Below are 10644 nucleotides of genomic sequence, written 5' to 3'. Positions count from 1 at the left end.
CTGTTAAGGGTTTGGTGCTGCGCCGGGACGAACTCCCACAGATTAAAATCCCGTTGTTGGCACGGGAGGATCCGGTGGACGAGCATAACCTGGATTACATTAACAAGCCGGATTGGCTTGTTCACTAGGGACTGGATGCATGTTTGCAATCCGGTCACCTCTTTTTCGTCACCCCACGATAGGCCCGTCTCTTTCCAGGACATAAGCCGCATGGGGGGTCCAGATGGGAACTCGGGGGCTGCGATCCGTTTCGGATCGCACGGCTCGGTGATGTAAAACCACCACGATTGCCACCCCTTCAGGGTCTCCACGAAGGAGCCCTTGAGCCATAGGACGTTGGCCATCTTGCCCGTCATGGCGCCTCCGCGCTCCGCCTAGCTGCCGCGCACCACCTTGGGCTTGACGTTGAAGGTCTTGAGCCAGAGGCCGAAATGGGGGTGGATGCGGAGGAAAACCTCGCACACGACGATAAACGTCGAGATGTTGAGGACGAAGTTCGGGGCCAGATCATGGAAATCCAGGCCATAGTAAAACATGAGCCCCCGGACAAATGGGTGGAGTGGAAAACCCAGTCTGCGGAGAAAGTGGGGAAGGAATACTACCCTCTCGTGGGGCCTTGGGGTGGGGAGAAGCTGCCCCTCCTCGGGAAGCCGGTGGGCGATGTCTTTGGACAAGTATCCGGCCTTCCTTAGCCTTTTGACATGGCCCTCTGTGACAGAGGTGACCATCCACTTGCCTCCCGCTCCGGACATTGCTGGAGAAGGTTCAGGTGGGAAGTGCGGGCTTGGGCGCTGGAGCTCGAGTGCGCAGGAGATGGATAGGCAAAGGAGGAAGAAGGCGTAGGTAAAAAGGTGGATCCTTATCCCCTTATATGGGCGGATGCGGTTGTGCGTCCCCACCAGCCTAGTAAAACTCGCTTGCCTCCCAAGCGCCGTGATAAATGGCGCGGTTAGGGTTACCCACGTACGTATTGATGAGAATCCCGTAGGGGGGTACACGATCTCTGCTTTGACAAGACGTGCCAAGGAAACCGCCTCGCAAAACATGCTGAGGTGGAAAAGTAAAAACAATTCGAGTAAAGGACTTGGCTGTAGTGTGATGGCGCACTGCAGAATACGTCAGCAGATTTGATTTGTGTTAATATTATTCTCTCTATGGCGATATGTGGAAGCTTATTTTGCAGAGCCGGACACAACTATTGGTGTTTACAATCTTCTACGAAGGACTGGGAGGAGGAACCCGCCTTGCAATGCCGAAGACAATTTACGCGCCGGACTCGTCATCATTGAAGCCTGCTTCAGGGGCTACTGAGGGAGTCCTGGATTAGGGGGTGTTCGGGTAGCTGGACTATACCTTCAGCTGGACTCCTGGACTATGAAGATACAAGATTGAAGACTTCATCCCGTGTCCGGATGGGACTTTCCTTGGCGTGGAAGGCAAGCTTGGCGATGCGGATATTCAAGATCTCCTACCATTGTAACCGACTTTATGTAACCCTAACCCTATCTGGTGTCTATATAAACCGGAGGTTTGTAGTCCGTAGGCAATCAACTCCATACACAACAATCATACCATAGGCTAGCTTCTAGGGTTTAGCCTCCTTGATCTCGTGGTAGATCTACTCTTGTACTACCCATATCATCAATATTAATCAAGCAGGAGTAGGGTATTACCTCCATCGAGAGGCCCGAACCTGGGTAAAACAAAGTGTTCCCTGCCTCCTGTTACCATCCGGCCTAGACGCACAGTTCAGGACCCCCTACCCGAGATCCGCCGGTTTTGACACCGACACAAATGCATCTTGATGTTACGTGCAACACACAGGCATCTTGCTAGTTAGAGATAAAAAACAAAGTTGGTGATGATGGTGTGCCTGCCATCCTGCAATAGAGGTTGTACGATTTATATCTGGCGGATAGGAAGGAAACTATGTCAATTTTGCAAAAAGATACCCAGACCCCTCTCCACATTTGCAAATAAGGTCTTGCTACCTCTTGAGCACTGCGTTGGTTTTCCCTTGAAGAGGAAAGGGTGATGCAGCAAAGTAGCGTAAGTATTTCCCTTAGTTTTTTGAGAACCAAGGTATCAATCCAGTAGGAGGCTATGCACGAGTCCCTCGCACCTGCACAAAACAAATAAATCCTCGCAACCAACGCGATAAGGAGTTGTCAATCCCTACACGGTCACTTACCAGAGTGAGATCTGATAGATATGATAAGATAATATTTTTGGTATTTCTATGATAAAGATGCAAAGTAAAATAAAAGGCAATGAAAATAACTAAATATTGGAAGATTAATATGATGAAGATAGACCCGGGGGCCATAGGTTTCACTAGTGGCTTCTCTTGAGAGCATAGATATTTTACGGTGGGTGAACAAATTACTGTTGAGCAATTGACAGAATTGAGCATAGTTATGAGAATATCTAGGTATGATCATGTATATAGGCATCACGTCCAAGACAAGTAGACCGACTCCTGCCTGCATCTACTACTATTACTCCACACATCGACCGCTATCCAGCATGCATCTAGAGTATTAAGTTCATAAGAACAGAGTAACGCGTTAAGCAAGATGACATGATATAGAGGGATAAACTCATGCAATATGATGAAAACCCCATCTTGTTATCCTCGATGGCAAAAATACAATACGTGCCTTGCTGCCCCTACTGTCACTGGGAAAGGACACCGCAAGATTGAAGCCAAAGCTAAGCACTTCTCCCATTGCAAGAAAGATCAATCTAGTAGGCCAAACCAAACTGATAATTTGAAGAGACTTGCAAAGATAACCAATCATACATAAAAGAATTCAGAGAAGATTCAAATATTTTTAATAGATAAACTTGATCATAAACCCACAATTCATCGGTCTCAACAAACACACCGCAAAAAGAAGATTACATCGAATAGATCTCCACAAGAGAGGGGGAGAACTTTGTATTGAGATCCAAAAAGAGAGAAGAAGCCATCTAGCTAATAGCTATGGACCCATAGGTCTGAGGTAAACTACTCACACTTCATCGGAGAGGCTATGGTGTTGATGTAGAAGCCCTCTGTGATCGATGCCCCCTCCGGCGGAGCTCCGGAACAGGCCCCAAGATGGGATCTCATGGATACAGAAAGTTACGGCGGTGGAATTAGGGTTTTTGCTCCTGTTCTGATCGTTTGGGGGTACGTAGGTATATATAAGAGGATGAAGTACGTCGGTGGAGCAACAGGCGGCCCACGAGGGTGGAGGGCGCACCTGGGGGGGTGGTAGGCGTGCCCCCTACCTCGTGGCCACCCTGTTGGTTGCTTGACGTAGGGTCCAAGTCTCCTGGATCATGGTCGGTGAGAAAATCACGTTCCCAAAGGTTTCATTTTGTTTGGACTCCGTTTGATATTCCTTTTCTTCGAAACCCTAAAATAGGCAAAAAAAACAGCAATTCTGGGCTGGGCCTCCGGTTAATAGGTTAGTCCCAAAAATAATATAAAAGTGGAAAATAAAGCCCAATAATGTCCAAAACAGTAGATAATATAGCATGGAGCAATCAAAAATTATAGATACGTTGGAGACGTATCAAGCATCCCCAAGCTTAATTCCTGCTCGTCCTCGAGTAGGTAAATGATAAAAACAGAATTTTTGATGTGGAATGCTACTTGGCATAATTTCAATGTAATTCTTCTTTATTGTGGCATGAATATTCAGATCCGAAAGATTCAAGATAAAAGTTTAATATTGACATAGAAATAATAATACTTCAAGCATACTAACTAAGCAATTATGTCTTCTTAAAATAACATGGCCAAAGAAAGTTCATCCCTACAAAATCATATAGTTTAGTCATGCTCCATTTTCGTCACACAAGAATGCTCTCATCATGCACAACCCCAATGACAAGCCAAGCAATTGTTTCATACTTTAGTAATCTCAAACTTTATAAACCTTCACGCAATACATGAGCATGAGCCATGGATATAGCACTATGGGTGGAATAGAGTATAATGATAGGGGTTATGTGGAGAAGACAAAAAAGGAGAAAGTCTCACACCAACAAGGCTAATGCAAGGAGTAGGGATTGCCATGCAATGAATGCATTAGAGCTATAAATGTATGAAAGCTCAACAAAAGAAACTAGTGGGTGTGCATCCAACTTGCTTTCTCACGAAGACCTAGGGCACTTGAGGAGGCCCATTGTTGGAATATACAAGCCAAGTTCTATAATGCAAAATTCCCACTAGTATATGAAAGTGACAAAACAAGAGACTCTCTATCATGAAGATCATGGTGCCACTTTGAAGCACAAGTGTGGAAAAAGGATAGTAGCATTGTCCCTTTTTATTTATATTTTTTTGGGCCCTCATTTTTTATTTGGCCTTTCTCTTTTTTTATTGGGACAATGCTCTATTAAATGATGATCATCAAACTTCTATTTATTTACAACTCAATGATTACAACTCGATACTAGAACAAGGTATGACTCTATATGAGAGCCTCTGGTGGTGTACCGGGATATGCAATGATTCAAGTGTGACATGTATGAAAAATTATGAACGGTGGCTTTGCCACAAATACGATGTCAACTACATGAACATGCAAAGCAATATGACAATGATGAACGTGTCATGATAAATAGGATGGTGGAATGTTGCATGGCAATATATCTCGGAATGGCTATGGAAATGCCATAATAGGTAGGTATGGTGGCTATTTTGAGGAAGATATAAGGAGGTTTATGTGTGAAAGAGTGTATCATATCACGGGGTTTGGATGCACCGGCGAAGTTTGCACCAACTCTCAATGTGAGAAAGGGCAATGCACAGTACCGAAGAGGCTAGCAATGATGGAAGGGTGAGAGTGCGTATAATCCATGGACTCAACATTAGTCATAAAGAACTCACATATTTATTGCAAAAATCTACAAGTCATCAAAAAACCAAGCACTACGCGCATGCTCCTAGGGGGGTAGATTGGTAGGAAAAGACCATCGCTCGTCCCCGACCGCCACTCATAAGGAAGACAATCAAAGAACACCTCATGTTTCAAATTTGTTACATAACGTTTACCATACGTGCATGCTATGGGACTTGCAAACTTCAACACAAGTATTTCTCTATTTCACAACTACTCAACTAGCACAACTTTAATATCACTACCTCCATATCTCAAAACAATCATCAAGCATCAAACTTCTCTTAGTATTCAACACACTCATAAGAGAATTTTATTATTAATCTTGTATGCCTAGCATATTAGGATTATTTAAGCAAATTACCATGCTATTTAAGACTCTCAAAATAATCTAAGTGAAGCATGAGATATCAATAGTTTCTATAAAACAAATCCACCACCGTGCTCTAAAAGGAATAAGTGAAGTACTAGAGCAAAACTATATAACTCAAAAGATATAAGTGAAGCACATAGAGTATTCTAATAATTTCTGAATCATGTGTCTCTCTCTCAAAAGGTGTGTACAGAAAAGATGATTGTGGTAAACTAAAAAGCAAAGACTCAAATCATACAAGATGCTCCAAGCAAAACACATATCATGTGGTGAATAAAACTATAGCTCCAAGTAAAGTTACCGATGGAAGTAGACGAAAGAGGGGATGCCTTCCGGGGCATCCCCAAGCTTTGGCTTTTAGGTGTCATTAGATTATATTGGGGGTGCCATGGGCATCCCCAAGCTTAGGCTCTCGCCAAACCTTGTTCCATAATCCATCAAATCTTTACCCAAAACTTGAAAACTTCACAACACAAAACTTAAAGTAGAAAATCTCGTGAGCTCTGTTAGCAAAAGAAAACAAAAGACCACTTCAAGGTACTGTAATTAACTCATTATTTATTTATATTGGTGTTAAACCTAATGTATTCCAACTTATCTATGGTTTTATAAACTATTTTACTAGCCATAGATTCATAAAAATAAGCAAACAACACACGAAAAACAGAATCTGTCAAAAACAGAAGAGTCTGTAGTAATCTGTAGCTAGCGCAAGATCTGGAACCCCCAAAATTCTGAAATAAATTTCCGTACGTGAGGAATTTATCTATTAATCATCTGCAAAAATAATTAACTAAATAACACTTACAAATAAAAATGGCAGCAGTTCTCGTGAGCGCTAAAGTTTCTGTTTTTTACAGCAAGATTAACAAGACTTTCCCCAAGTCTTCCCAACGGTTCTACTTGGCACAAACACTAATTAAACACAAAAAACACAACCAAAACAGAGGCTAGATAAATTAATTATTACTATAGAGGAGCAAAAGGCAAGGAATAAAAATAAAATTGGGTTGCCTCCCAACAAGCGCTATCGTTTAACGCCCCTAGCTAGGCATAAAAAGCAAGGATAGATCTAGGTATTGCCATCTTTGGTAGGCAATACATAAGTGGATCTCATAATATATTCATAAGGTAATTTAATTTTCTTTCTAGGAAAGTGTTCCATGCCTTTCCTTAACGGAAATTGGAATCTAATATTTCCTTCTTTCATATCAATAATTGCACCAATCGTTCTAAGCAAAAGTCTACCAAGAATAATAGGACATGAAGGATTGCAATCTATGTCAAGAACGATAAAATCTACAGGCACATAATTCCTATTCACAACAATAAGAACATCATTAATTCTCCCCATAGGTTTCTTAATACTGGAATCCGCAAGGTGCAAGTTTAGAGAGCAATCATCAAAATCACGGAAACCTAACAAATCACACAAAGTCTTTGGGATCGTGGAAACACTAGCACCAAAATCACACAAAGCATAGCATTCATGATCTTTAATTTTAATTTTAATAGTAGGTTCCCACTCATCATAAAGTTTTCTAGGGATAGAAACTTCCAACTCAAGTTTTTCTTCATAAGATTGCATCAAAGCATCAACGATATGTTTAGTAAACACTTTATTTTGGCTATAAGCATGAGGAGAATTTAGCACGGACTGCAACAAGGAAATACAATCTATCAAAGAGCAATTATCATAATTAAATCCCTTGGAATCCAAAATAGTAGGTTCATTAGTATCTAGAGTTTTGATCTCTTCAATCCCACTTTTATCAATTTTAGCATCAAGATCTAAAAACTCCGAATTTTTGGAACGCCTTATAGGTAAAGGTGGATCATATTCAGTCCCATCATTATCAAGATTCATATTTCAAAAAAATATTTAATAGGGGACACATCAATAACTTCTAGATCTTCATCGTTATTATCATGGAAACTAGAAGAACACACTCTTATAAAGGAATCTTTCTTAGCACGCATCCTAGCGGTTCTTTCTTTGCACTCATCAATGGAAATTCTGATTGCTTTGAGAGACTCATTGATATCATGCTTAGTTGGAATATATCTAAGTTTCAAAGAATCAACATCAAGAGAAATTCTATCAACGTTCCTAGCCAACTCATCAATCTTAAGCAATATTTCTTCAATCAAAGCATTGAAATTCTTTTGAGAACTAATAAATTCTTTAATATTAGATTCAAAATCAGAGGGCATCTTATTAAAATTTCCATAAGAATTGTAGTAGGAATTACCATAATTATTAGAGGGGTTGCTAGGATAAGGCCTAGGACTAAAGTTTCCTCTATACGCATTGTTACCAAAATTGTTCCTACCAACAAAATTCACATCCATAGATTCATTATTATTCTCAATCAAAGTAGACAAAGGCATATCATTAGGATCAGAAGAAACACTTTTATTAGAAAATAATTTCATAAGTTCATCCATCTTTCCACTCAAAACATTAATTTCTTCTATCGCATGCACTTTCTTATTAGTAGATCTTTCAGTGTGCCATTGAGAGTAATTAACCATAATATTATCTAGGAGTTTAGTAGCTTCTCCTAAAGTGATTTCCATAAAAGTGCCTCCTGCGGCCGAATCTAAAAGATTTCTAGAAGCAAAATTCAATCCGGCATAAATTGTATAATCATCCACAAATTCAAACCATGAGTAGGGCAATTACGTATCATTAATTTCATCCTCTCCCAAGCTTGTGCAACATGTTCATGATCAAGTTGCTTAAAATTCATAATATCGTTTCTAAGAGAGATGATCTTAGCGGGACGAAAATACTTCGAGATAAAAGCATCTTTGCACTTATTCCATGAATCAATACTATTTTTAGGCAAAGACGAAAACCAAGCTTTAGCACGATCTCTAAGCGAAAAAGGAAATAGCTTCAATTTAATAGTATCATTATCCACATATTTCTTCTTTTCCATATCACACAAATCAACAAAGCTATTCAGATGGGTAGCGGCATCTTCACTAGGAAGGCCAGAAAACGGATCTTTCATAACAAGATTCAGCAAGGCAGCATTAATTTCACAAGATTCAGCATCGGTAAGAGGAGCAATTGGAGTGCTAATAAAATCATTGTTGTTGGTATTGGTAAAGTCACACAATTTAGTATTATCTTGAGCCATCGTGACAAGCAAGCAAGAAACGGGCAAAAAGAGGCAAACGGGAAACAGAGGGAGGATAGAGAGAGAGAGAGCGAATAAAACGGCAAGGGTGAAGTGGGGGAGAGGAAAACGAGAGGCAAATGGAAAATAATGTAATGAGGGAGATATGGGTTTGTGCTGGGTACTTGGTATGTTTGACTTTTGCATAGACCTCCCTGGAAACGGCGCTAGAAATCCTTCTTGCTACCTCTTGAGCACTGCGTTGGTTTTCCCTTGAAGAGGAAAGGGTGATGCAGGAAAGTAGCGTAAGTATTTCCCTCAGTTTTTGAGAACCAAGGTATCAATCCAGTAGGAGGCTAAGCGCGAGTCCCTCGCACCTGCACAAAAAAAATAAATCCTCGCAACCAACACGATATGGGGTTGTCAATCCCTACACGGTCACTTACGAGAGTGAGATCTGATAGATATGATAAGATAATATTTTTGGTATTTTTATGATAAAGATGCAAAGTAAAATAAAAGGCAATGAAAATAACTAAATATTGGAAGATTAATATGATGAAGATAGACCCGGGGCCATAGGTTTCACTACTGGCTTCTCTCGAGAGCATAGATATTTTACGGTGGGTGAACAAATTACTGTTGAGCAATTGACAGAATTGAGCATAGTTATGAGAATATCTAGGTATGATCATGTATGTAGGCATCACGTCCAAGACAAGTAGACCGACTCCTGCCTGCATCTACTACTATTACTCCACACATCGACCGCCATCCAGCATGCATCTAGAGTATTAAGTTCATAAGAATAGGGTAACACCTTAAGCAAGATGACATGATATAGAGGGATAAACTCATGCAATATGATGAAAACCCCATCTTGTTATCCTCGATGGCAACAATACAATACGTGCCTTGCTGCCCCTACTGTCACTGGGAAAGGACACCGCAAGATTGAACCCAAAGCTAAGCACTTCTCCCATTGCAAGAAAGATCAATCTAGTAGGCCAAACCAAACTGATAATTCGAAGAGACTTGCAAAGATAACCAATCATACATAAAAGAATTCAGAGAAGATTCAAATATTGTTCATAGATAAACTTGATCATAAACCCACAATTCATCGGTCTCAACAAACACACCGCAAAAATAAGATTACATCGAATAGATCTCCACAAGAGAGGGGGAGAACTTTGTATTGAGATCCAAAAAGAGAGAAGAAGCCATCTAGCTAATAACTATGGACCCGTAGGTCTGAGGTAAACTACTCACACTTCATCAAAGAGGATATGGTGTTGATGTAGAAGCCCTCCGTGATCGATGCCCCCTCCGACGGAGCTCCGGAACAGGCCCCAAGATGGGATCTCGTGGATACAGAAAGTTACGACGGTGGAATTAGGGTTTTTGCTCCTGTTCTGATCATTTGGGGGTACGTAGGTATATATAGGAGGAAGAAGTACGTCGGTGGAGCAACAAGGGGCCCACGAGGGTGGAGGGCGCGCCTGGGGGGGTAGGCGCGCCCCCTACCTCGTGGCCTCCCTGTTGGTTTCTTGACGTAGGGTCCAAGTCTCCTGGATCATGTTCGGTGAGAAAATCACGTTCCCGAAGGTTTCATTCGGTTTGGACTCCGTTTGATATTCCTTTTCTTCGAAACCCTGAAATAGGCAAAAAAACAACAATTCTGGGCTGGGCCTCCGGTTAATAGGTTAGTCCCAAAAATAATATAAAAGTGGAAAATAAAGCCCAATAATGTCCAAAACAGTAGATAATATAGCATGGAGCAATCAAAAATTATAGATATGTTGGAGACGTATCAGGTCTTCCCTCGTGCATCCTTTTCTCCCACAAGATAAACTACTCATACAAATGCATCTTGATGTTCCGTGCAACGCATGGGCATCTTGCTAGTTTTTGCAAAAAGCCCTTGTGTGTGTGTTGTGTGTGTGAGAGAGAGGGAGAGAGGAGGAGGATGGAGTGCATGTGTGACAAAGACACAAAGAGTTTGTGTGTGAGAGGTATTAGCTTAAAATGAGGCAATAGTGTGTGTGCACGATCGAGAGGGCGTGTCTCAAGAAGGGACGAAAAATCTACATAGATACAAGGAGCGCGAGAGAGACATGTATGCGATAGTGGAAGCACCAGTGTGCGGGTGTATAAACCTACCTGGAGGCTAGTCAATCAATGATGTGAGAGAAATACGAGTCGGGGGTGCGAAAGCAAGAGTTCTGTGTGTGAGAGAGGGAGATGA

This window comes from Triticum urartu, chromosome 2 (assembly GCF_003073215.2).
Source record: "Triticum urartu cultivar G1812 chromosome 2, Tu2.1, whole genome shotgun sequence".
NCBI lineage: Eukaryota > Viridiplantae > Streptophyta > Magnoliopsida > Poales > Poaceae > Triticum > Triticum urartu.
This window is presented reverse-complemented; position numbering follows the sequence as displayed.